Source organism: Mauremys reevesii, linkage group 12 (genome assembly GCF_016161935.1).
Source record: "Mauremys reevesii isolate NIE-2019 linkage group 12, ASM1616193v1, whole genome shotgun sequence".
NCBI lineage: Eukaryota > Metazoa > Chordata > Testudines > Geoemydidae > Mauremys > Mauremys reevesii.
The window spans coordinates 22,001,880-22,025,077 of NC_052634.1; positions in this window are offsets into that span (position 1 = coordinate 22,001,880).

A 23,198-nucleotide genomic window follows, 5' to 3' on the forward strand; every position below is an offset into this window, starting at 1 on the left:
CAGCCTTTAACAACAGGCAGTTCCAGTTTAAGCTAAGTGTTTTTAACAATTTCTACAACATTAAATAACCCTTCAGTCCTAGTGTCACCATCCATAAAATTGCTTCAGCCTTATAGGTTCCCAAGTGCACAACTAAACATCTCTTCAAACACAAGGGAGTGGAGATCAGTCAATGTTCAGAGTCATCCCACATAGAAGAACCATGTTGTGGTACATACTGGCCCCATCATGTGGCCATCGCCTTTCCCTCCTCTCTGTTAAAAGTTTTAGTATTTTGCACAGAAACTTTCTTCCCTCAGGAGAGACCTGGGAACCAGGGCTGCCAGCCACACAAACACCTTTAGGAGGAGTCATAACCTGTCAAAAAATGATCTCCCTTCTTCAGTTCAGTGACAGCCTGAAATGCTACTTATCCTAGCAGAGCTGGAGGATTGAAAGCAGCTATGTCAAACCCCTGTGTAGCTAGCAGGAATGAACACAAACACTCCCTCGTATCTGAAGTGATGTGTAGTTTTACCCTTGGTAAACTACAAGACTAAAGGGAAAGGCAGTGGTGGTGTCAGATGTAAAGAGTGAAACATAAAACAATCATCATAGTTATACCTATAGTGACTGCAAAAATCTTTCTATATTCTTCTTAATAACATCAGTGTATTATTTTCTCTGGTATCTAGACATTGAATAGACCTTGACCAAGAAATTTGGATCTTGATAAAATAATCAACTACCCCTTGTTAAAGTAATGGACATGACACCCACTCGGGTGTCTCCATGCAGGTTCAAGTACTAACAACAGGAATCAGAGGGATAGCCGTGTTAGTCTGGATCTGTAAAAGCAGCAAAGAATCCTGTGGCACCTTATAGACTAACAGACGTTTTGCAGCATGAGCTTTCGTGGGTGAATACCCACTTCTTCAGATGCAAGTGGTGGAAATTTCCAGGGGCAGGTTTATATATGCAAGCAAGAAGCAAGCTAGAGATAACGAGGTTAGTTCAATCAGGGAGGATGAGGCCCTGTTCTAGCAGTTGAGTGAAAACCAAGAGAGGAGAAACTGGTTCTGTAGTTGGTAAGCCATTCACAGTCTTTGTTTAATCCTGAGCTGATGGAGTCAAATTTGCAGATGAACTGGAGCTCAGCAGTTTCTCTTTGAAGTCTGGTCCTGAAGTTTTTTTGCTGCAGGACGGCCACCTTAAGATCTGCTATTGTGTGGCCAGGGAGGTTGAAGTGTTCTCCTACAGGTTTTTGTATATTGCCATTCCTAATATCTGATTTGTGTCCATTTATCCTTTTCCTTAGAGACTGTCCAGTTTGGCCGATGTACATAGCAGAGGGGCATTGCTGGCATATGATGGCATATATTACATTGGTGGACGTGCAGGTGAATGAACCGGTGATGGTGTGGCTGATCTGGTTAGGTCCTGTGATGGTGTCGCTGGTGTAGATATGTGGGCAGAGTTGGCATCGAGGTTTGTTGCATGGATTGGTTCCTGGGCTAGTGTTACTATGGTGCAGGGTGCAGTTACTGGTGAGAATATGCTTCAGGTTGGCAGGTTGTCTGTGGGCGAGGACTGGCCTGCCACCCAAGGCCTGTGAAAGTGTGGGATCATTCTCCAAGATGGGTTGTAGATCCTGATGATGCGCGGGAGGGGTTTTAGCTGGGGACTGTATGTGATGGCCAGTGGAGTCCTGTTGGTTTCTTTCTTGGGTTTGTCTTGCAGTAGGAGGCTTCTGGGTACACGTCTGGCTCTGTTGATCTGTCTCCTTATTTCCTCGTGCGGGTACTGTAGTTTTGAGAATGCTTGATGGAGATTTTGTAGGTGTTGGTCTCTGTCTGTGGGGTTAGAGCAGATGCGGTTGTACCTCAGTGCTTGGCTGTAGACAATGGATCTTGTGGTGTGCCCGGGATGGAAGCTGGAGGCATGAAGGTAGGCATAGCGGTCGGTAGGTTTTCCTATACCCAAATCTGTGCTGGGGGGTGAGCGTCTGTCTTCCCTGTCCCATCTGTGCTAGAGCAGACCACTAGATTGAGAGAGACAGTCAACAACGATTAAGGCTAAGATTATATAAAGGGGGTCACAGAATCACAGAATTCGTGACTGTCAGAGATCCACAGCTATCAGCCACCAGTGGCGGAAGGGGCTCCCACAGGCCCATGCCACCACAGATGGACCCCACAGCTCCCAGCTACTGAGAGCAGCGGGATGCCCCCAGAGCTCCGAGCTGCCATGGGTGGATCCCAGAGCTCCCAGGTACCACATGTGACAGGGGGACCCTGGAGCTCCCAGTGGGGTGACTGGGTTATAAAGTCCGGTCAGCGGTGCTGCGGGGCTCAGGCAGGCTGGTCCCTACGTGTCCTAGGGCACCGCACTGCGCCCTGGAAGTGGCCAGTAGGTCCCCCCTGCTGCACCGCTGACCAGGAGCCGCCCGAGGTAAGTCTGCACCCCAACCCCCTGCCCCAGCCCTGAACCCCCTGAACCCCATAGCCCCCTCTTGCACCCCAGAGCCCTCACCCCTCTGCACTTCAACCTCCTGCCCCAGCCCAGAGCTTCCTCCCACACCTGGAACCCCTCATCCCTGCCCCCACCCCAGAGCCATCACCCCATCCTGGACCCCAACCCCCTGCCTCAACCCACAGCCCCCTCCTGCACTCTGAATCCCTCAGCCCCACCCTGCAGCCTGGAGCCCCCTCCTCCACCCCAAACCCCTCATCTCCCCACAGCTCCCACAGGCAGACCCTGGAGCTCCCAGCAGCCATGGGTGGCCGGGGAGCCCCCACAGCCCCACACCACTGCGTATGGACCCTGCAGCTCCTACGAGTGGACCCCAGAGCTCCCAGCTGCTGCGGATGGACCCAGGATTTCCCAATAGGCATTGATGGCGTGAGGACCCTGCAGCCTCATGTCATTGCTAATAGACCCTGCAGCTCCGAAGACCCTGGAGCTCCCAGCCGCCCCAGGCAGCCCTCAGCCGCCCGAGGCAAGAGAGGGAGCCCCCAGCTCTCAGACACTGCAGGCAGAGCCTGGCGTTCCCAGTCACCAGGGTGGGGGTGAGGAGAAGCCGCAGCCCCCGGCCCTTGCAGATGGCCCCGTAGCTCCCAGCCGCCGCAGGTGGATGCCAGAGCCCCCAGCTGCCATCGGGACCCCGCAGCCCCCGGCCGCCATGGGCAGGAACCGTCACCCCGCGACCGGCAGAAAACAGCCGCGCGCGGAAGCCCCTCGCACCCTGTGACCCCCCCGGTGCTGCGGCTTCTCGCCAGGCAGGAGGCGGTGCCCAGTAGTTTCCCCAGGAATTGAAATTAGAGGGGGTGTTTGAATTCACAGGGGGGCTGTCAGGGCCAATGAGATATATAAAAGAGATGTGAATAAAGTAAATGTTTTGTTAGGATAATGCAAACTTAACATAAGGATAATGCAAGTTACACATAACAGGTCTAGATTTCTAAAAATATATATAATTTAAAAAAAAATGTATTTAATTTAAATTGACTTTTGAAAAGTAAGCCATCATGGGATAAGAGGGAAGTCCTCTCATGGATCAGTAACTGGTTAAAATCTTGGAAACAAAGGGTAGGAATAAATTATCAGTTTTCAGAATGGAGAGAGATGGTATCCCAGAGGGGTCAGTACTGGGACCATTACTGTTCAACATACTCATAAATGATCTGGAAAAATGGGTAAACAGTGAGGTGACAAAATTTGCAGATGATACAAAACTGTTCAAGATAGTTAGTTAAGTCCCAGGCAGACTGCGAAGAGTTACAAAGGGATCTCACAAAACTGGGTGATTGGGCAACAAAATGGCAGATGAAATTCAATGTTGATAAATGGCTTCATCGGATGCACAGAATGGAACATATAGTGAGGATATATGTATATGCACACACACATACACACAGAGAACATGAAAAGGTGGGAGTTGCCCAACCAACTCTAAGAGGCTAATTAATTAAGATGAGCTATTCTCAGCAGGAGAAAAAAAACTTTTGTAGTGATAATCAAGATGACCCATTTAAGATAGTTTGACAAGAAGGTGTGAGGATAGTTAACATGGGGAAATGGATTCAATGTGTGTAATGGCTCAGCCATTTCCAGTCTCTATTTAAGCCTAAATTGATTGTATCTAGTTTGCATATTAATTCAAGTTCAGCAGTTTCTCGTTGGAGTCTGTTTTTGAGGCTTTCTGTTGCAAAATTGCCACCTTTAAATCTGTTACTGAACGGCCAGAGGTTGAAGTGTTCTCCTATTGGTGTTTGAATGTTATAATTCTTGACGTCTGCTTTACATCCCATTTATTTTTTTGCACAGAGACTGTCTGGTTTGGCCAATGTACATGGCAGAGGGGCATTGCTGGCACATAATGGCATATATCACATTGGTAGATGTGGAGGTGAACGAGCCCCTGATGGCATGGCTGATGTGATTAGGTCGTATTATGGTGTCACTTGAATAGATATGTGGACAGAGTTGGCATCGGGCTTTGTTGCAAGGATAGATTCCTGGGTTAGTGTTGTTGTTGTGTGGTTGCTGGTGAGGATTTGCTTCAGGTTTGGGGGTTGTCTGTAAGCAAGGACTGGCATGTCTCCCAAGATCTGGGAGCGTGAGGGATCATCTTTCAGGATAGGTTGTAGATCTTTGATGATTCGCTAGAGAGGTTTTAATTGGGGGATGAACGTAAAGGCCAGTGGTGTTCTGTTATTTTCTATGTTGGGCCTGTCTTGTAGTAGGTGACTTCTGGGTTCTCTTCTGGCTCGGTCAACCTGTTTTTTCACTTCAGCAGGTGGGTAATGTAGTTTTAAGAATGCTTGATAGAGATCTTGTAGGTGTTTATCTCTGTCTGAGGGATTGGAGCAAATACGGTTGTATCTTAGAGCTTGGCTATAGACAATGGATCATGTGGGGTGTCCTGGATGGAAGCTGGAGGCATGTAGGTAAGTATAGCGGTCAGTGGGTTTCCGGTACAGGGTTGTGTTTATGTGACCATCGCTTATCAGCACAGTACTGTCAAGGAACTGAACCACTTGAGTGAATTGATCTAGCCCGAGGTAGATGGAGGGATGGAAATTGTTAAAATTATAGTGGAATTCCTCAAGGGCTTCTTTTTCATGAGTCCTGATGATGAAGATGTCTTCAGTGTAGCGCAAGTACAGTAGGGGCATTAGGAGACGAGAGCTAAGGAAGCGTTATTTTAAGTCAGCCATAAAAATGTTGGCATACTGTGGGGCCATTTGGGTACCCATAGCAGTGCCGCTGACTTGAAGATATATATTGTCCTCAAATGTGAAATGGTTGTGGGTGAGGCCAAAGTCGCGAAGTTCAGCCACAAGGTTTGGCATGTAACTAGTTCACAAAACTGCAGGGGGGTGTTGGGAAATCAGTGCTCATGCCCCTGGCCAGCCTATTTCCCTTTGCTGCTCTGAAACGTACCCACACGTGCAGGCCCCGAAGCTGGGCCCGGGGGCGGAAGGCCAGGGAGAGGATTTGGCTAGGACCAGCGTGTCCTTGTGAGGTAATTGTCTCTCTGGAGGTGAAAGTCATCAGTTCGGGGTGCGAAGGGAAGTGGCCGTAGAAGGAGAATGCAAGGCATGTGGTGGGCAGGCCAGGGATTTCTTTGTTGCCCCCTTGAAAAGGGATCACCCTCCCCGTTGGGAAATTGAACCCCAGTCTCCCGCGTGACAGGCAGGGACACTCACCACTATACTAACGAGGAAAGGGGCACAGGGAAGGGCCCCAGCTCCCACAGACCAGCTATGGTCAGCGTACACCTACACCGTCGCATGGGCCCCAGCAGGCAACAGCACCCCTGGCCCTCTTCTGCTTCCCAAAGGCTTTGGCCGCAGCAACAGCCCTGGGAAAAGCCCTGGCCCTCCTCACCTGCCCTTGCCCAGCACGACGCCTTTCCGGGCCTACACAGCTCCTCACACAACACCCGCCTGGGACCTTGCCCTCACCTACCAGCTCAGCAGCACCTTTTTTCCTCTCAAAACCTCCTCTTGACACCCTCCCCCTTCCACACTTCACACTCACCTCATCACAAACTCACCCACGGCCCCTTTGGCTTCTCAAGCGCCTCTGGAGGGACGCAGCTTCCCAGGCACGCAGATCCTTCCCTTCAACGCGCACTGGACGGACATTCGAAACACAGCCCTTTCCAGGAGGGAATGCGCCGCTTTTGGACCCTGGCGCCCAGCAAGAAGTCCTGGGACTCTTTTTCTGACCGATGGACCCCACTGACTTGCCTTTACCAAGCAGAAACTAAGGACCGGCTGATGGCTCTCTTTGCAAACGGACGTCATCAGACTGAGCCACGAGGCGTGCTGCAGGATAGCCCCTCCCCACCAAAAATTAATGCCGTGACCCAGATTTGAACCGAGGTTGCTGCGGCCACGGCGCAGAGTACTAACCACTATACGATCACGGCCAGGCGCTGGGAGCGCAGGCAGCAACCTACGGGAAAATCCTCAGCTCTGCTCTCTTGGGGCGGCCACCTACCTCGCCGGCGGGCACGGGTATTTCTCAAGTCTCCCCATTACAGTCACAGGTAAAATGCTGAGCAAAGGGAAAAATAGAGGAAGCCAATCCCATGCCTGTCCCTTTTTCTGTCTTCCTCCACCCCTGGACCAAGTCCCTCCCCGTTTGTCTGGGCCATTGTACTATACTATACTCCCCACTATACTCAAGAGGATAGGGGACCTGGCCAACCTCGCGGAGGGGGGGGACAGACCATGGGACGAGGTGGCCGTAAAAGGTTACTGTGGGAGAAGGGGTTCCTGTACCGAGAATGGGCTCCCCCAGGGAAAATGGAGTCGGGGGGATCAGGAGGCAGCTGGTGGTTCCCCAGAAGTATCGCCACCAGCTGCTGTGCCAGGCCCATGACATTCCCCCCTCAGGGCACCAGGGAGCCTGGCGTACCCAGCAGAAGCTGCTACGGAGCTTTTACTGGCCTGGGGTCTTTACCCATGTCCGGCAGCACTGCCGCTCCTGTGACTTCTGCCAGAGGGGGAGGAAGGATTTGGACTGCACCCTTAGCAAGTTTGCAGATGACACTAAAGTGGGAGGAGTGGTTGATACGCTGGAGGGTAGGGCTAGGATACAGAGGGACCTAGACAAATTAGAGGATTGGGCCAAAAGAAATATGATGACGTTCAACAAGGACAAGTGCAGAGTTCTGCACTTAGGACGGAAGAATCCCATGCACTGCTACAGACTAGGGACCGAATGGCTGGGCAGCAGTTCCGCAGAAAAGGACCTAGGGGTTACGGTGGACGAAAAGCTGAATATGAGTCAACAGTGTGCCCTTGTTGCCAAGAAGGCTAATGGCATTTTGGGTTGTATAAGTAGGGGCATTTCCAGCAGATCGAGGGAAGTGATCATTCCCCTCTATTCAGCACTGGTGAGGCCTCATCTGGAGTACTGTGTCCAGTTTTGGGCCCCACACTACAAGAAGGATGTGGAGAAATTGGAGAGAGTCCAGCGGAGGGCAACAAAAATGATTAGGGGGCTGGAACACATGACTTATGAGGAGAGTCTGAGGGAACTGGGATTGTTTAGCCTGCAGTAGAGAAGAATGAGCGGGGATTTGATAGCTGCTTTCGACTACCTGAAAGGGGGTTCCAAACAGGATGGATCTAGACTGTCCTCAGTGGTAGAAGATGACAGAACAAGGAGTAACGGTCTCAAGTTGCAGAGGGGGAGGTTTAGGCTGGATATTAGGAAAAACTTTTTCACTAGTAGGGTAGTGAAGAACTGGAATGGGTTACCTAGGGAGGTGGTGGAATCTCCTTCCTTAGAGGTTTTTAAGGTCAGGCTTGACAAAGCCCTGGCTGGGATGATTTAGTTGGGTTTGGTCCTGCTTTGAGCAGGGGGTTGGACTACATGACCTCCTGAGGTCCCTTCCAACCCTGAGATTCTATGATTCTATGAAGTCCCGGGACAGGGGGAAGATGGCTGTAAGACCCTTGCCCCGCCCCGAGGAGCCTGTCCAGAGGGGGGCCAGGGTCAAAAGGGGGGCTCTGAACCGAGAGAGCCCGAATCACAGCCCCCCAGACTGGAACATGGGGAGAAGGCCCCAGCCCAGCGGGCACCCCAGGAGTACTGGGGTGGGGAAAGGGCACAGGCGGCATAAGGCTTCCCCCCTGCAACCTGCAAGTGCCCTCGAGTCCCCCCGACCTACAGGGGGGCAGGAAACTGGAATGACCTGGGGTAACTCTTCCCCCAGAACGGGGGGGACCCTGGGGCAGCCATGGGAATGTAGGTGGGTTCGAACTTCCCCAGGTCACTGGCTGGAGTGACCCCGCTCAGTTCGGTCTCGAAGGGGGGAGAGGTGTTACGAAGTGGGACTGTTCGTACTGGGGGCTGGGAATGCTGGGTGCAGGCCTCTAAGTATCTAGCAAAGCAGAAGGCCTGCGCAACGGAATGCCTGACACTCTGTCTCCTAGCAACTGATGGCCAGAGCACCTCCCCTGCAAAGGTGCATCTAAAGGTGTTGGAGACAAAGGGGTCAGGTGACCTCCTGGCCCGGGAAAGAAGCTGGGCAGAGAGGAAGGGCCGGAGGGGGTTGGGCAGACTGGAGCTGGCTAGGGAAAAGAGGGGAGGCAGAGAGAGAGGGCTCTGATCCCCAAGGGGGGCTGTGGGGCTCCGGGGCCCCAAGATGGACCTAACAGGGGGGATCCGGTTATCTGTGCCTGCAAGACCTGTGTTGGACTGTGTTCCTGTCGTCTAAATAAACCTTCTGCTTTACTGGCTGGCTGAGAGTCCTTGTGAATCGGCAGGGAGCCCGGGGGTGCAGGGCCTGACTCCCCTACACTCCGTGACAGACACCCTCCCCCTTCCACACTTCAGACTCACCTCATCACAAACTCACCCACGGCCCCTTTGGCTTCTCAAGCGCCTCTGGAGGGACGCAGCTTCCCAGGCACGTAGATCCTTCCCTTCAACGCGCACTGGACGGACATTCGAAACACAGCCCTTTCCAGGAGGGAATGCGCCGCTTTTGGACCCTGGCGCCCAGCAGGAAGTCCTGGGACTCTTTTTCTGACGGATGGACCCCCCGGACTTTCCTTTCCCAAGCAGAAACTAAGGACCGGCTGATGGCTCTCTTTGCAAACGGACGCCATCAGGCTGAGCCACGAGGCGTGCTGCAGGATAGCCCCTCCCCACCAAAAATTAATGCTGTGACCCGGATTCGAACCGAGGTTGCTGCGGCCACGGCGCAGAGTACTAACCACTATACGATCACGGCCAGGCGCTGCAGGCGCAGGCAGCAGCCCAGCAAAAATTGCTCAGCTCTGCGCTCTCGGGGCGGCCACCTACCTTGCCAGCGGCCACAGGTATTTCTCAAGTCTCCCCATTACAGTCACAGGTAAAATGCTGAGCAAAGGAAAAAATAGAGGAAGCCAATCCCATGCCTGTCCCTTTTTCTGTCTTCCTCCACCCCTGGACCAAGTCCCTCCCCGTTTGTCTGGGCCATTGTCCTCATGCCCCTGGCCAGCCTATTTCCCTTTGCCGCTCTGAAACGTGCCCCCACGTTCAGGCTCCGAAGCTGGGCCGGGGGACGGAAGGCCAGGGAGAGGCTTTGGCTAGGGCCAGCGTGTCCTTGCGAGGTAATTGTCTCTCTGGAGGTGAAAGTCATCAGTTCGGGGTGCGAAGGGAAGTGGCCGTAGAAGGAGAATGCCGGATGCCTTTTTGGGCCTACACAGCTCCTCACACAACACCCGCCTGGGACCTTGCCCTCACCTACCAGCTCAGCAGCACCTTTTTTCTCTCAAAACCTCCTCTTGCCACCCTCCCCCTTCCACACTTCAGACTCACCTCATCACAAACTCACCCACGGCCCCTTTGGCTTCTCAAGTGCCTCTGGAGGGACGCAGCTTCCCAGGCACGCAGATCCTTCCCTTCAATGCGCACTGGACGGACATTTGAAACACAGCCCTTTCCAGGAGGGAATGTGCTGCTTTTGGACCCTGGCGCCCAGCAAGAAGTCCTGGGACTCTTTTTCCGACGGATGGACCCCACTGACTTGCCTTTACCAAGCAGAAACTAAGGACCGACTGACATAGGCGGCAGGTTTGTATAATTTTTTTGTGGGGCCCAAAATGGTGGTGCCCCCCCCGATCCCACCCTGTAAGCCGATATAAAATGAAGCTACAATGCGTCAGCGCCACAAGATTACAAGGGTCAATTAAAAGTGGAAAGTCAGAAGCAGCACTTGCCTACTTCAATATACGGTATTATATTTTGTTGCACCTGTTGTGATGAAGTGGGAATATTCTTAATATTTTCTCTGAATACTGTGTGGGTGCCTCAGTTTCCCCTGTAAGATGCTACTTGAAGGTGTTGGGGACAAAGAGATCAGGTGGCCTCCTTGTCTGGAAGAGACACAGAGGCCGGAGTGTCAGTTTGGAGCTGGCTGTGGAAATGGGGAGAGACCCAGAACTTGGTTCTGGGCTGCCCGCCCCGCAAGATGGACCTGACAGAGGGGTTGTGTTTTCTGTACCAACAAGCTCTGTTTAAACTGTGTTCCCGTCATCTAATAAACCTTCTGTTTTACAGTCTGGCTGAGAGTCACATCTGACCAGGGGCGGCTCTAGACCCCAGCGCGCCAAGCAGGCGCGTGGGGCGGCCCTTTCCCGGGGGGGCGGCATTTGGCTCCGGTGGACCTGCCGCAGCCATGACTGCGGCGGGTCCCCTCTTCCCGCAGCTCCGGTTGAGCTCCCGCTGCGGGACCGGGGAAGGGCGGCGCTGCTTGGGGCAGCCTGATTTCTAGAGCCGCCCCTGCATCTGACTGCGGAGTTGGGGTGCAGGGACCTCTGGCTACCCCAGGACCCCGCCTGGGCCGACTCACTGTGGAAAGTGCATGGTGTGGAAGGGCATGCTGAATGCTCTGAGGTCAGACCCAGGGAGGTGTAAGCTTCTTGCCCTGGAGATAGTCTGCTCAGAGAGGAGGCTCCCCCAGAGTCCTGACTGGCTTTGAAGGAGTGGTTCCAGAGCATCCCAGCATCCCCTTCCACCCCATGCACTTCCCAGAAGTCCGCACAGGCACTAATAGTCCCTCCTCTGGCCTTTGTCAAGAAGGCTAACAGCATTTTGGGCTGTATAAGTAGGGGCATTGCCAGCAGATCGAGGGACATGATCATTCTCCTCTATTCAACATTGGTGAGGCCTCATCTAGAGAACTACGTGCAGTTTTGGGCCCCACATTGCAAGAAGGATGTGGAAAAATTGGAAAATCCAGTGGAGGGCAACAAAAATGATTAGGGGGCTGGAGCACATGACTTCTGAGGAAAGGCTGAGGGAACTGGGATGGTTTAGTCTGCAGAAGAGAAGAATGAGGGAGGATTTAATAGCTGCTTTCAACTACCTGATAGGGGGTTACAAAGAGGATGGATCTAGACTGTTCTCAGTGGTAGCAGAGGACAGAAGAAGGAGTAATGATCTCAAGTTGCAGTGGGGGAGGTTTAGGTTGGATATTAAGAAAAACTTTTTCACTAGGAGAGTGGTGAAAAACTGGAATGGGTTACCTAGGGAGGTGGTGGAATCTCCTTCCTTAGAGGTTTTTAAGGCCCGGCTTGACAAAGCCCTGGCTGGGATGATTTAGTTGGGAATTGGTCCTGCTTTGAGCATGAGGTTGGACTAGATGACCTCCTGAGGCCCCTTCCAACCCTGATATTCTATGAGACTCTAAACTGACCACCAAATTTAAGTTGTGTGTTTTTCCTGTCAGGTGAGGACTCTGGGGCAGGGCTGGGGATAAGGAACTTGGGGTGCAGAAAGGCTGCCCCAGGGCTAGGGTCAAAGAGGACTCCCCTCCACCCTCCCTGGCAGCAGCAAGCTCCAGGGGAGGGACCCCTCCTCTCCCCCGCAGTTCACTGCACATGCTCCTAGGGTCCCTCTCAGGTCCAGAAAGCCCACTCGCCTCCCCTATGGTGGGTACCGAGGGGGGAGGTTGCCATCACGTGTGGCCTCCCCTGCTGCCACCCCTCACCATAGCCTCACTGGGGATGGGGCTGCCCCTTGCCCAGCATGGTGCAGGAGTGGGGACTGCAGGGTGGTAGCTGGGGAGGGGCAGACTATCACAAAATTCACCCAAGCCCCAGCTGCACAGGTCTAGGAAGCTCCCCTCCCCAGTGGTGTAGCCAGGTTCTAACATGAGGGGGAGCGAACACGTAAAAAAAGATGCCAGCCAACATATCCAATTACTAATCAGGTAGTTCTATAACAGGCTATAACAGGCTGCCCTGGACCCCATCACCCCCTGAAGCACAAGGTAGGGGTAGGCACCACCATGTTGTGCAACAAACACTTGACAAAATTACTGGACTTAGTGATGGACAATGCGGGCAGGTGGGTATTATGTCATTCAATCATTCAACCCATAAAATTGCACACATTTTGCCTCAGTGAAATTAAATATCCAGAGAATTACTGGGCCTGTGATGATGATGATGACCAGGGCTTGCTCACCTGTGGCTCCCCCTCCCTGTGCTGTGGAGGCACAGCCAGGCAGGTCTGCAACTGCAAGCAGTCACCCTGCCTCAGGTGCAGCTCCCATGGGCCCTGATAGCCACTAGACTGGGAGCCTCCCGGCCAATGGAATGGGCTGGGCTGGGGGGCGGAAGGCAAAGGGGGAGATTGTAGGGAGCTTTGGAGGAGGGGAGGCAGTGGGGGAGGGGAGTGGGCTGGCACAAAGGGGAGGGCTCTCTGGAGAGGAGTGACAGGGTCACAGGGGTCATTGGGAGTCTCTCGAGGGGGCAGAGGGTTGTGTGGGTCTGTGTGGGGTGGGGGCAGTGATGGGCAGAGCCAGCTGCAACCTGGGTCTGCTTTGCGGGGGGTGTTGCTATAGTCCCCTCAGGAAGCTCCCCCCATCCTGTGTATTTTATACCAGCCCCGGGGTGCCCATTGCTGCTCCTTTCCCCGCCCACAGCTCCATCTGTCTGTCCCCACAACCCCCCAGCTGTGTCCTGGTGTGTGTCTGTCCCACAACCCCCTGGCTGTGTCCTTGTGTCTGTCTGTCCCACAACCCCCGGCTGTGTCTGTCTGTCTGCCCCCACCACCCCCGGCTGTGTCTGTCTGTCCCACAACCCCCCGCCTGTGTCCGTGTGTCTGGCTGCCCACCCCCAGCTGTGTGTGTCTGTCCCACAACCCCCAGCTGTGTCTGTTTGTCCCCACCAACCCCCCAACCCGGCTGTGTCCTTGTGTCTGTCTGTCCCCACCACCCCCAGCTGTGTCTGTCTGTCTGTCCCCACCACTCCCCTGGCTGTGTCCTTGTGTCTATCTGTCCCACAACCCCCTGGCTGTGTCCGTGTGTCTGGTTGCCCCCACCACCCCCGGCTGTGTCTGTCTGTCCCCACCACCCCCTGGCTGTGTCCTTGTGTCTGTCTGTCCCACAACTCCTGGCTGTGTCTCTGTGTCTGGCTGCCCCCACAGCTCACCGGCTGTGTCTGTCTGACAGGGACAGACCCTGCTGCTGCTCTGCCCAGGGCTCAGACGCTGCCGGTGGCTCGCTCCCCCTCCCTGCTGTGGAGGCGCGGCCAGGCAGCTCTGGCACCGCCCCCGGCAGCTCCCATTGGCTGGGGTTCCCGGCCAATGGGCTGTGAGCCCAGTCGCTGCTGGGGCCTCTCCCGGGAGCTGCCGCTGCGGTGAGAGTGCCCGGCAGTGCGACGTGGGGACCCCCAAAGCACAGGGCCTGGGGCCCAAACATTGGTGGAGCTGGGCCCAGCTTCAGGATTATTGGTGGAGCCTGGGCCCCACGGGCCCATAGAACTCACCGCCTATGTGCCAGGGCCCTGTCGAAACTGTTCGAATTGGGCCCCGCACTTCCTAAAGCCGGCCCTGAGCACAGGCAAAGCAGAGGATGGTTTTGATCTATCAAGCTCTGGGTTACAGGCCTAGCACACTTCTGCTGCACCACTCTGCTGGCTTCTCACTCACAGTCCCCAGCACCCAGTCTCCAGCATCCACACTAGCACCTTGCAAGCTCTAGTGCTGGCAGGCAGATGCACTGGCTTTTGCTGGTGTTACCAGCAGGGGATCGGCGTCATGTACCACCCAGCCTGCCGGGGGCTCCAGGAAACACATCTGCAGGCATGGCCACACTCTGAGGCCACCAAAAATATTGTGATGAGACCCCCTGCTCCAGAGCATGGAGGGGGAAGCACCTAAGGCCAGCGGACAGCCTGGGCTAGGCAGATGCTCGGAGCAGAGCACCAGAGGGCTGCACCGGCTCCCTTCTTAGCAGCAAACTATCAATTCCCCTGACCCCTGAGACCGCAGCCTGCAGCTAAGGGTAGCGCCCACTGGGGGTTAACAGACAAACACACTCACCCATTGCACCACAGAGACACATGAATACAAATCTTCTGTTACCAAGGCTGCTGCCTAGCAGACTGCGCACCTGCCTGCCAGTACTAGTGCTCACCAGGTGTAGTGTGGAGGCTAGAGGCTGGGTGCTGGCTGTTACTTGCAAAAATCCAGCAGAGTGGTGCAGCAGAAGCGTGCTGGGCCCATAACCCAGCAATTGATGGATCAAAACCATCCTCTGCTAAAGATGTGCTTGTTTCCTTTCCCTCTGGGCCTTCAAGCAAGGCGGTGACCAGGAGCCTAGGCCATGAGGCAAGAGGTGGCTGAGGCGAAGCGGCGGCCTGCCAGGGAGCTCCCCGGCACCTCTGACTACCTGGGCTGAAGGCAAGAGGCAGGCCTGGGCGTGGCGAGGGCCTCCTGTCCTGACCTGAGGCTGCAGTGCTTCCTGGTCCCCTTTTCCCACCCACACCGGCAGGCGGCTTCTGCAGGAGAACACGAGGGAGGCTCCCGGGATGCTAGGCAGCTCTGTGTGGCTGTCAGGGGAAAGAGCATTTTTCTCTAAAGATGGCTGGCAGAAAGGTGGGGCTCAGCTCTGTAAGCGACCTGCCCAGTAGCCTCGCTGCCAGGGGATGCAGACATTTCTGTAAGGTGCAGAAAGAGGGTATTTAGCTTCCAAGTTAATATGAGAAATATGCATTTAGGAGATAGAATTTCTGTTCTTTTGTCAGGGCCCCAGTGGCCTAATGGACAAGGCAATGGCTTTCTAAATCAGAGATTGTGGGTTTGAGTCCCATCTGGGGTGAAAAACTGTCCTTTTCCTGTATATTGCAAGAAAACCTTGGCCTTATTTTCACCAAGGAAGCTGGGAGATGTTTGAACACAAAATACTGGATCTTGGGAAAAATCCCCCAGAAATGGCATCTTGACAAATGCTTTCTAAACCCATCAGTAGCAAACAGTTAATACTAGAGATTGTCTGAGACTAGAGGGAAGGGGAGTGTTCACTCTGACACCTCAGTGAGTGAAACAGACGGAAAGTGCAAGGCTGTTCTGAAAGAGAATGGATCTGTCTGGAGACAAAGCAGAACCTGAGATGAGCAACAGTGTGAAAAGAAGAGGTTCAAATGGGTGTTAGATGTTAGTTAGTGTTAGAGGGTTTATCCACTCACCCTCCCATTACCGGGTCCTTCTTGCATACACACAGAGCAGCAATACCCAAAGTCCCAAGGTGCAAACAATTAGATGTTTATTGGATTAAACTTGTAGCAAGCAACGATTCCAGTTTCCTTCCTCAGTGTCCCCATCCCAGCCCTGACGCCACAGAGCCTTGCCTGTGTCCCTGTTCCCATTCTCCCCCTTAGCAAAGCATAGGACATATGGTGACACATTTCCTGATAGGGCCAGGCATCCAGGTGGAAGGTGCTGATATTCCATTTGTCCCACTGCCCCGTGCGTAGTGCAGTGCCCTGCACCTTCTCTTGTAGGGGCTGCCACACCTTTTCCAATTAGCGTTCCAGACTTCCCACTATAGTGGGCCCGGGAAGGTTGGGTCCAGGTTGTCTAGTACAGGGGGGAGGGGCTTACTCCATTACTTCTAGGTTATTTCCATAGGCAACGTAACACAAGTATACTTAGCAATACACCAGCCGCTGTAACAATCCACAGCTACACCGAGAGACCTGAGCACTGCCGCATGGTCCAACATCCCGGCCACCACCGAAACACCTCCTCTCCTGCTTTGACGGGGTCAAGCTCTTAACGTGTCCAGTTGCTGGCAGTTGCAATACGCTGCCGCTGCAGGTTTTCATGCTTTTGTCCATATCATAAGTCCATTGAATGTCCACAGAGAAATGGGTTATTGTCCAAACCAATTTAACCACATGGTGTGGAATCAGGCTGTATGCGCTGGTTCGATTATTCACAGCAGTAAGATTCACAGATCTATCTGTGCGCCAGAGAGCAGCGTGTAGTGTGGAATTTGGTTAGGGGCTGGTGTAATTGTGCCCCCAGTAATATGTACATTTCCAGCAAAACACCTCATACACAGTACACCCAATTGTCCACCCCTTGCCACGGGCCATTGGGTGTGCTTCTCCATGGCCATCAGGGAGGGGCACATTCAAACATCTTCTCTGGATTTACACCATTTTACACACCCCTCCATTGATTCCCAGTGAGCAAATCCCCTTCTCATTATTCCCATACGGCTTGTGGGGCCCACCTTAGCTGCTGATTCACTTCTAGATACCACGGTAGCTATTACACAGGTGCTGGCCTCCTAGTCGAGCATTTTGAATTTCCATACTCATCTTCCCCCAGGTCAGCCCTTTGAAGCCATCCCCACCCATGTCATGAGGTTTTCTGTTCATTGAAACACAACAATGCTAACAACAAGACAAACACCACAGACAAACAACACAAAACATAGATCCATGGTATTATGGGTTAGTCTTTTGCTGGCACCAGCTTGCTTGTAGAGTGTCTGAAAAACAAAAGAAACAATTTCTACACACGCCCCTGGTGGGGACAGATTAGTGCTTAATAATAATAATACCACTTCCTTTTACAAATTTCCTTGCTAATTGCAGGAAAAACAGAATAATTACCTCCAGGCTGTCCTTATTTTGTTCTATAGTCAGATAGTGAATTACCCCACTCGCTGGTCATTTATGAAATTCATGAGGTGGTGTGCCTCAGTTTCCCCTCTTGTACAACAGACCCAGTTTGCAATAGTTTCTCTGCTGTACTAAGCTTTAAGTTTATCCTTAGGTAATAGCTGAGAGACAGCTTTAGATTTAGCTTTAGCACTGTACACACACACACACACACACTCCTTAGGGTTAACCTGTCCCCCTTATTTTCAGACTTGACTTGTTTTTTCACCTCCCTTTCCTGGAGGGCCACAATCTGAGTCTTCCAGTAGCTTGTTTGCTGACCAGATGTATTTATTATTTGCAGCTCCTTTGTGCTGCCACTGATGGGCAGTTCTCTCCTTCCCCCATCAGCTAGGTCATTTGCATTCATACAGGCTTTCGGGATTGCTTTTGGATCCAAAGCCATCAGCAGCTCAGAGACTGTCTTAAAAGGGACATAATCAACTTCCACCTGAGTTCTGATTACTTTCCACTTTCATCTTCTGCTTCAAAACACACAGACCTGAAAAAGAAACCACAGCCTATTGTGGCTTCCTTTGGAGCCCTAATAGGGTTTGAATTAAGTACCATGTTTTGTTTGCATTTCTTTTACCCCTTCTCCAATATACACTGCACACGTCCTGGGAAAACGCACATTCCTTCCATAGTTTAACCTTCATAACATTATATTACCCACCATCAGTCTCAGTTTAGGTTTTTAAATCCTTACCCAATTACACACAACAGTTTGTTTTGTCTAACAGCCCTTGCACTGCAATAATTTTTTTTTACACAACTGTACCCCGATTACACATCCATCTTGTACAACCAGAGACAGCCGGGGGCAGGCAAGTTAAGTGCCAGTAGAAACCCCGGACATTCCTTTAGTGATATTGCTTACATTACCCAGGAGTCAAATTATTTTGATGAGATTATCTCTCCGCCTGCTGCCTGCAGCCGTCCCCTATGGACCATCTCTGTGGGCAAAGGGCCCATTTCCCCTCAGAATGGCTGTAAAGGCTTCTCGGGACAAAACACAGTGGTGGTAGCAGCCACTTTACCTGACCCTCTTGTATAATTTAATTACTAAGCTTCCATCCAACGTGAGTGCACAGAGCTGCACATACAGTTACATTTATATAACTGGGTTTTATTATTAAACCAAAAACTGCCTTCTTGTAACACCACAACTGTTGCCTTTTGCTATTTCCACAACTCACAAATGTTTACTTTCCTCCTAACTCTGTATTATTATTTTTTGCAAAACCCTGGGCGGCTGCACTACAGTGCTGGGGTGACTCTGCAGGGGGAGAAGCTGCTGTGGAGCAATGTAGAGCAGGTGCAGGAAGGAGCCGGGGGTCACTGTTCACATTGTGAACTGCACAATTTTCCATATTTTGGAATGTCCGAGAACAATTCTAGGGTAAGGTGAATGCAGAGCAGTGACACTGGAGGTGCCCAGACCTCCAATGGGGGCGGTGTGGAAATTAATAATGGGAAGGTCATTTGCGAAATTAGTCGTCACTGACAAGATTTGTCTCTTCTTATTTCATGTTATGGTGTTATTTAGCGGAATCAGGACATATTTTTACTATGTTAATTAAATACTTAATTTTATTTAAGTGAGCCAAAAACTTAGTGTCACTTATTTTTTTCTCTGTCCTAGCAAGAACTAAATGAATGTTGTGACTTTCTGGAAAGTGCAGCGAGATTAAATGTGGGGAATTCAGTCTCTGTGTTTGTGAGCTGATGTTTTCCTCTCACAGGTCAGTGCCTGCATTGAAATACCAAGAGGGATCTAAGGGCTGGTGTACGCCGGGCACAGGGGTGTTTGCAGAAGGGGCGGGGCCTCAGGTGGAAGGGGCGGGGCAGGGCGTTAGTCTCCCCCAGCTGGTGGTTCACGCCCTGCCCATGGTGTTGCAATGACAGAGGCTGCCCAGGCTGCACTTGTAGCGAGGTTCCCCCACTACGTGGCCGCGCGGAGGCTGCAGGAGACAGGCAGGTGGCAGCAGGGGAAGTGGCGACACAGGAGCTCTCAGCAGCAGGGTGAAGGACAATGCCGTGGAGCGGCAGCGACGCAGAGTGAACAGGGCAAACCGAGAGCCAGTTGAAGGAGTGTCGGCAGCAGAAGCTGAGAGTTTGCTTGATGCCTTCGCGCGCTGCTGTTTTCTGCCGGTCACTGGGTGACGGTTCCTGCCTGTGGCAGCCGGGGGCTGTGGGGTCCCCTCGCTGCCCATGGCACCCGGGGTCCATGGGGTCCCCTCGCTGCCCGTGGCAGCCGTGGGCCATGGGGTCCCCTCGCTGCCCATGGCGGCCAGGGGCCGTGGGGTCCCGATGGCAGCTGGGGGCTCTGGCATCCACCTGCGGTGGCTGGGAGCTACCAGGCCATCTGCAATGGCCGGGGGCTGCGGCTTCTCCTCACCACCCCCTGGTGACTGGGAGCTCCCGGCTCTGCCTGCAGTGTCTGAGAGCTGGGGGCTCCCTCTCTTGCCTGTGGCGGCTGAGGGCTGCCTGTGGCTCCAGGGTCTTTGGCGCTGCAGGATCTATTAGCAATGACATGGGGCTGCAGTGTCCTCACGCCATCAATGCCTGTTGGGAAATCCTGGGTCCATCCACAGCGGCTGGGATCTCTGGGGTCCACTCGTAGGAGCTGGGAGCTGCAGGGTCCATACGCAGTGGGGTGGGGCTGTGGGGGCTCCCCGCCACCCATGGCTGCTGGCAGGGCCAGCTTTAGGAAGTGCGGGGCCCAATTCAAACATTTTTGGTGGGGTCCCGGCAGGGATGACTAAAAAAAAAAAAAGTAAAAAAAAGTCTTTCATTTCTTAGCAACCGGTTCCCTATAAAAAGTTCTGATTTAAGGGATGTGCCACAGTATGTATTTTTTGTACCAATAGGGTTACCGTACATCCAGATGGCGATTTAAGAACCAAAAAGCCTGACATGTCTGCAAAAATATGGACGTATGTTAACCCTACCTAAAGTTCTTTTTTAAAAAGATGGACCTGAACTAGAAACGAGCTCCATTTCACATTTGTGGGTCCCCGCCACTCCTGGGGGTGTACTAGGGTGACCAGATGTCCTGATTTTATAGGGACAGTCCCAATTTTTGGGTCCTTTTCTTATATAGGATCCTAATAACCCCCACCCCCGTCCCGATTTTTCACACTTGCTGTCTGGTCACCCTAGGGTGTGCACATGTGTGGGTCCCAGCTGCTCCCTGCCCCCCTCATTGAAGCAGGTGTGCAGGGTTACTGCCCCGAGAACTGCAGGGCACCAGGGGACATGGGGCTGGCTGGAGGCAGGGCAGGGGCTGAATGGAGGTAGAGTCTGGCTCCAGGCAGGGCAATGGGTGTGGGGCTAGCTGGAGACAGGGGTGTGTGGGGCTGGCTGGCTTCAGGCAGTGGGGTGCGACAGGGGTTGGCTGGAGACAGGGCAGGGGTGCGGGGCTGGCTGGAGATGGGCTGGCTGTGGGCAGGGGGGTGTGGGGCTGGCTGGAGGCAGGGGCTGGTGCAGGCAGGGCAGGGGGTGCAGGGCTGGAGACAGGGCAGGGGGTGCAGGGCTGGCTGGAGATGGGCTGGCTGGAGACAGGGCAGGGGTGTGGGGCTGGCTGGAGGCAGGGGCTGGTGCGGGCAGGGTAGGGAGTGCAGGGCTGGAGGCAGGGCAGGGGGTGCAGGGTTGGCTGGAGACGGGCTGGCTGGAGATGGGCTGGCTGTGGGCAGGGGGTGTGGGGCTGGCTGGAGGCAGGGGCTGGCAATAGCAATACCGAAATAGCAATACCGATTTCAGCGCTACTCCCCTCGTCGGGGAGGAGTACAGATACCGGTATTAAGAGCCCTTTATATTGATCTAAAGGGCTTCATTGTGTGGATGGGTGCAGGGTTAATGCGATTTAACGCTGCTAAATTTGATATAAACTCGTAGTATTGACCGGGCCAGAGAGAGCAGCAGGTTTCCCCTATTGTTTCCCACTCTTGTTTTCTTGAATAGTTTCTCCTCTACACCAACTTGTTTTGTTGCTTTCTCAGCCTGGCTAGCTCAGTTGGTAGCACATCAGACTTTTAATCTGAGAGTCCAGAGTTCAAGTCTCTGGTCAGGTGAAAAACTACTTACAAAGATCTTAAACTGTCTTTCTTATGTTCTCTTTGTTACTTTTTCTCTTCAGGATTTTCCCTTTCCTCAGAAGGGCCTTTTTGTGTGTGGGTTTGAAGGGGCAACTTCCTGACAGCCCCTCTGTCCTTGCAGCCTGGAGGAACAAAGGTCTCTGGGCATATAACATGTTCCTCTCCTGCACACACACACACATAAACACAACTGAAAATCCCTAAGGAATTAGAATCACCTGCTGCCTTCCCCTGTCCTGCTGGATCCCCAAATGAGGATGCTCTTCAGCCTAAACCCATGTCCCCTCTTTTCCCAGTGCCCCTCAGTCCCAACCCTCAGTCCCTCCTATGCTCACTGCTCCTCACTCCCAACCAGAGCCTGCTCCTCTTCACCCTTCTCCTCTGTCCCAGCCCACAGCCAACTCCTATTCCCAGTGCCCCTCAATCCCAACCCACAGGCCCCTTCTCCTCACGCTGCTCCTCAATCCCAACCCACAGCTCCCTCCTTCCCTCCAGCAGCAGGTGCTTCAGACCCCCTCAGGAAGATTTTCTTGCAAGGTTTCGTGTATGAGTCTGCATGTGGATTTTACAGTATGTTGGAAATAGGTTGGGTTACTTGCCGAAATGATCACTTGTGGCTGGTGTTGGATTCCCAGTCTCCATGTTATAGGGGCAGGAGAAATCAAGGGTTGTTATCCTTGTTGTGTGAATCGAGGGCAGCACAACTGTGCTTGGCAGACCCCAATTGAGGGACTCACCCTCAGTTCAATAGCACTTGCTAGGCAGGGGACAGGGGTTCTAAAGCCAAGTGGGCCAGGCTCTGGGTCTCAATACTAAAATTTAGGTGTTAGACCAACGTTAGGACAGGGTGGTTGTGGAGAGATGAGTGAGTCCCTAGACAACATAGTGAGTACGGTGCCTTCTTATTTCCCCCTTTTCCACCCAGGATGGCAGGTGAACTCTACAGAGGCATCTCTGGGCTTGCACTGACTAAGGACAACAGCTGTGAGTGGGGTGCAGGGTAGGGGATGGCTCATGTTAAAGGACTTTTGTTTGCTGGACTTATGAACCATAGGGAGAAGGACACTGCCCAGCTTATCTGGGGGTGGGACTTTCCCTCGTGGTTTATGTTTATGTGTTGGGGCTGCTGACATGACTTCTGCTAACCCTGGGCTTACATTGCAGTATAGACATACCCTGAGAGGGCATCTATACTGTGATAAAATCCTGCTGGCCCGGCTGGCCTGGATGATCTGATTTGGGCTCCTGGGGCTCAAACTGGAGCCCAGGCTCAGAGACCCTCACCCCTCGTGGGGTCTCGGAGGCTGGGCTGAAGCCCAAGTGTCTACACTGTAATTTTATAACCCTGCAGCACAAGCCCCACAAGCCTGAATCAACTGACCCAGGGTTTGAGAATAGTGACTTGGGTGTGTTAATGGCAGTGTAGACATAATGCTAGGCTATGTCCACACTGCAATGAAACACCCACGGCTGCCCTGTGCCAGTGCAGGCTCCCAGGCTAGGGCCGTGGGGTGGTAAATTTGCAGTGTAGACATCTCGGCTCAAGCTCAATATCGGGCTCTGGGAGCCCTCAAGGTTGGGAGGGAGTTTAGCAAGCAAACAAGGTAGAACGGCAGTGGAGTATTACCCTGGACTCAATGGCATTTCTCCATTGGTCTGTCTGCTTTGGGGCAGGGACAATAATGCATCCTGCTGTTTTTGTTATTTCAAAGGGCAGTCTAGGATTTTCATTCACGCACACAGTGCACAAAGCAGAACTCAACCCCCAGTGCAAACTAGATGAGCTGCCCACAGGTTCTGGCAGCCACAATGAGCCATTTGGTGTGAGAGCTCAGACTTGCCCCTGTCCCAGAGGGAGGGGGGGTCATCTGTGACAGGCTGGGCCACTGACCTATCAGCTCTTAACTCTCAAAGTTTCAGTAATTCTGTTAACAGTGCCTTGTGAGTATAATTTAAACAGCCACACTGGGCTGAACCAAAGGCCCATCTAGCTCTGTGTTTTGTCCCCCCACAGTAGCCAATACCAGGTGCCCCAACAGTTACTCAACAAGGCACCACGAGGCGTTGAACCCAGGATCTCCTGTTTACAAAGCAGGTGCTTTAGACAGCTAAGCCCTGGTGCCTGTGGGTGGCTAAAATACAGTGTCTG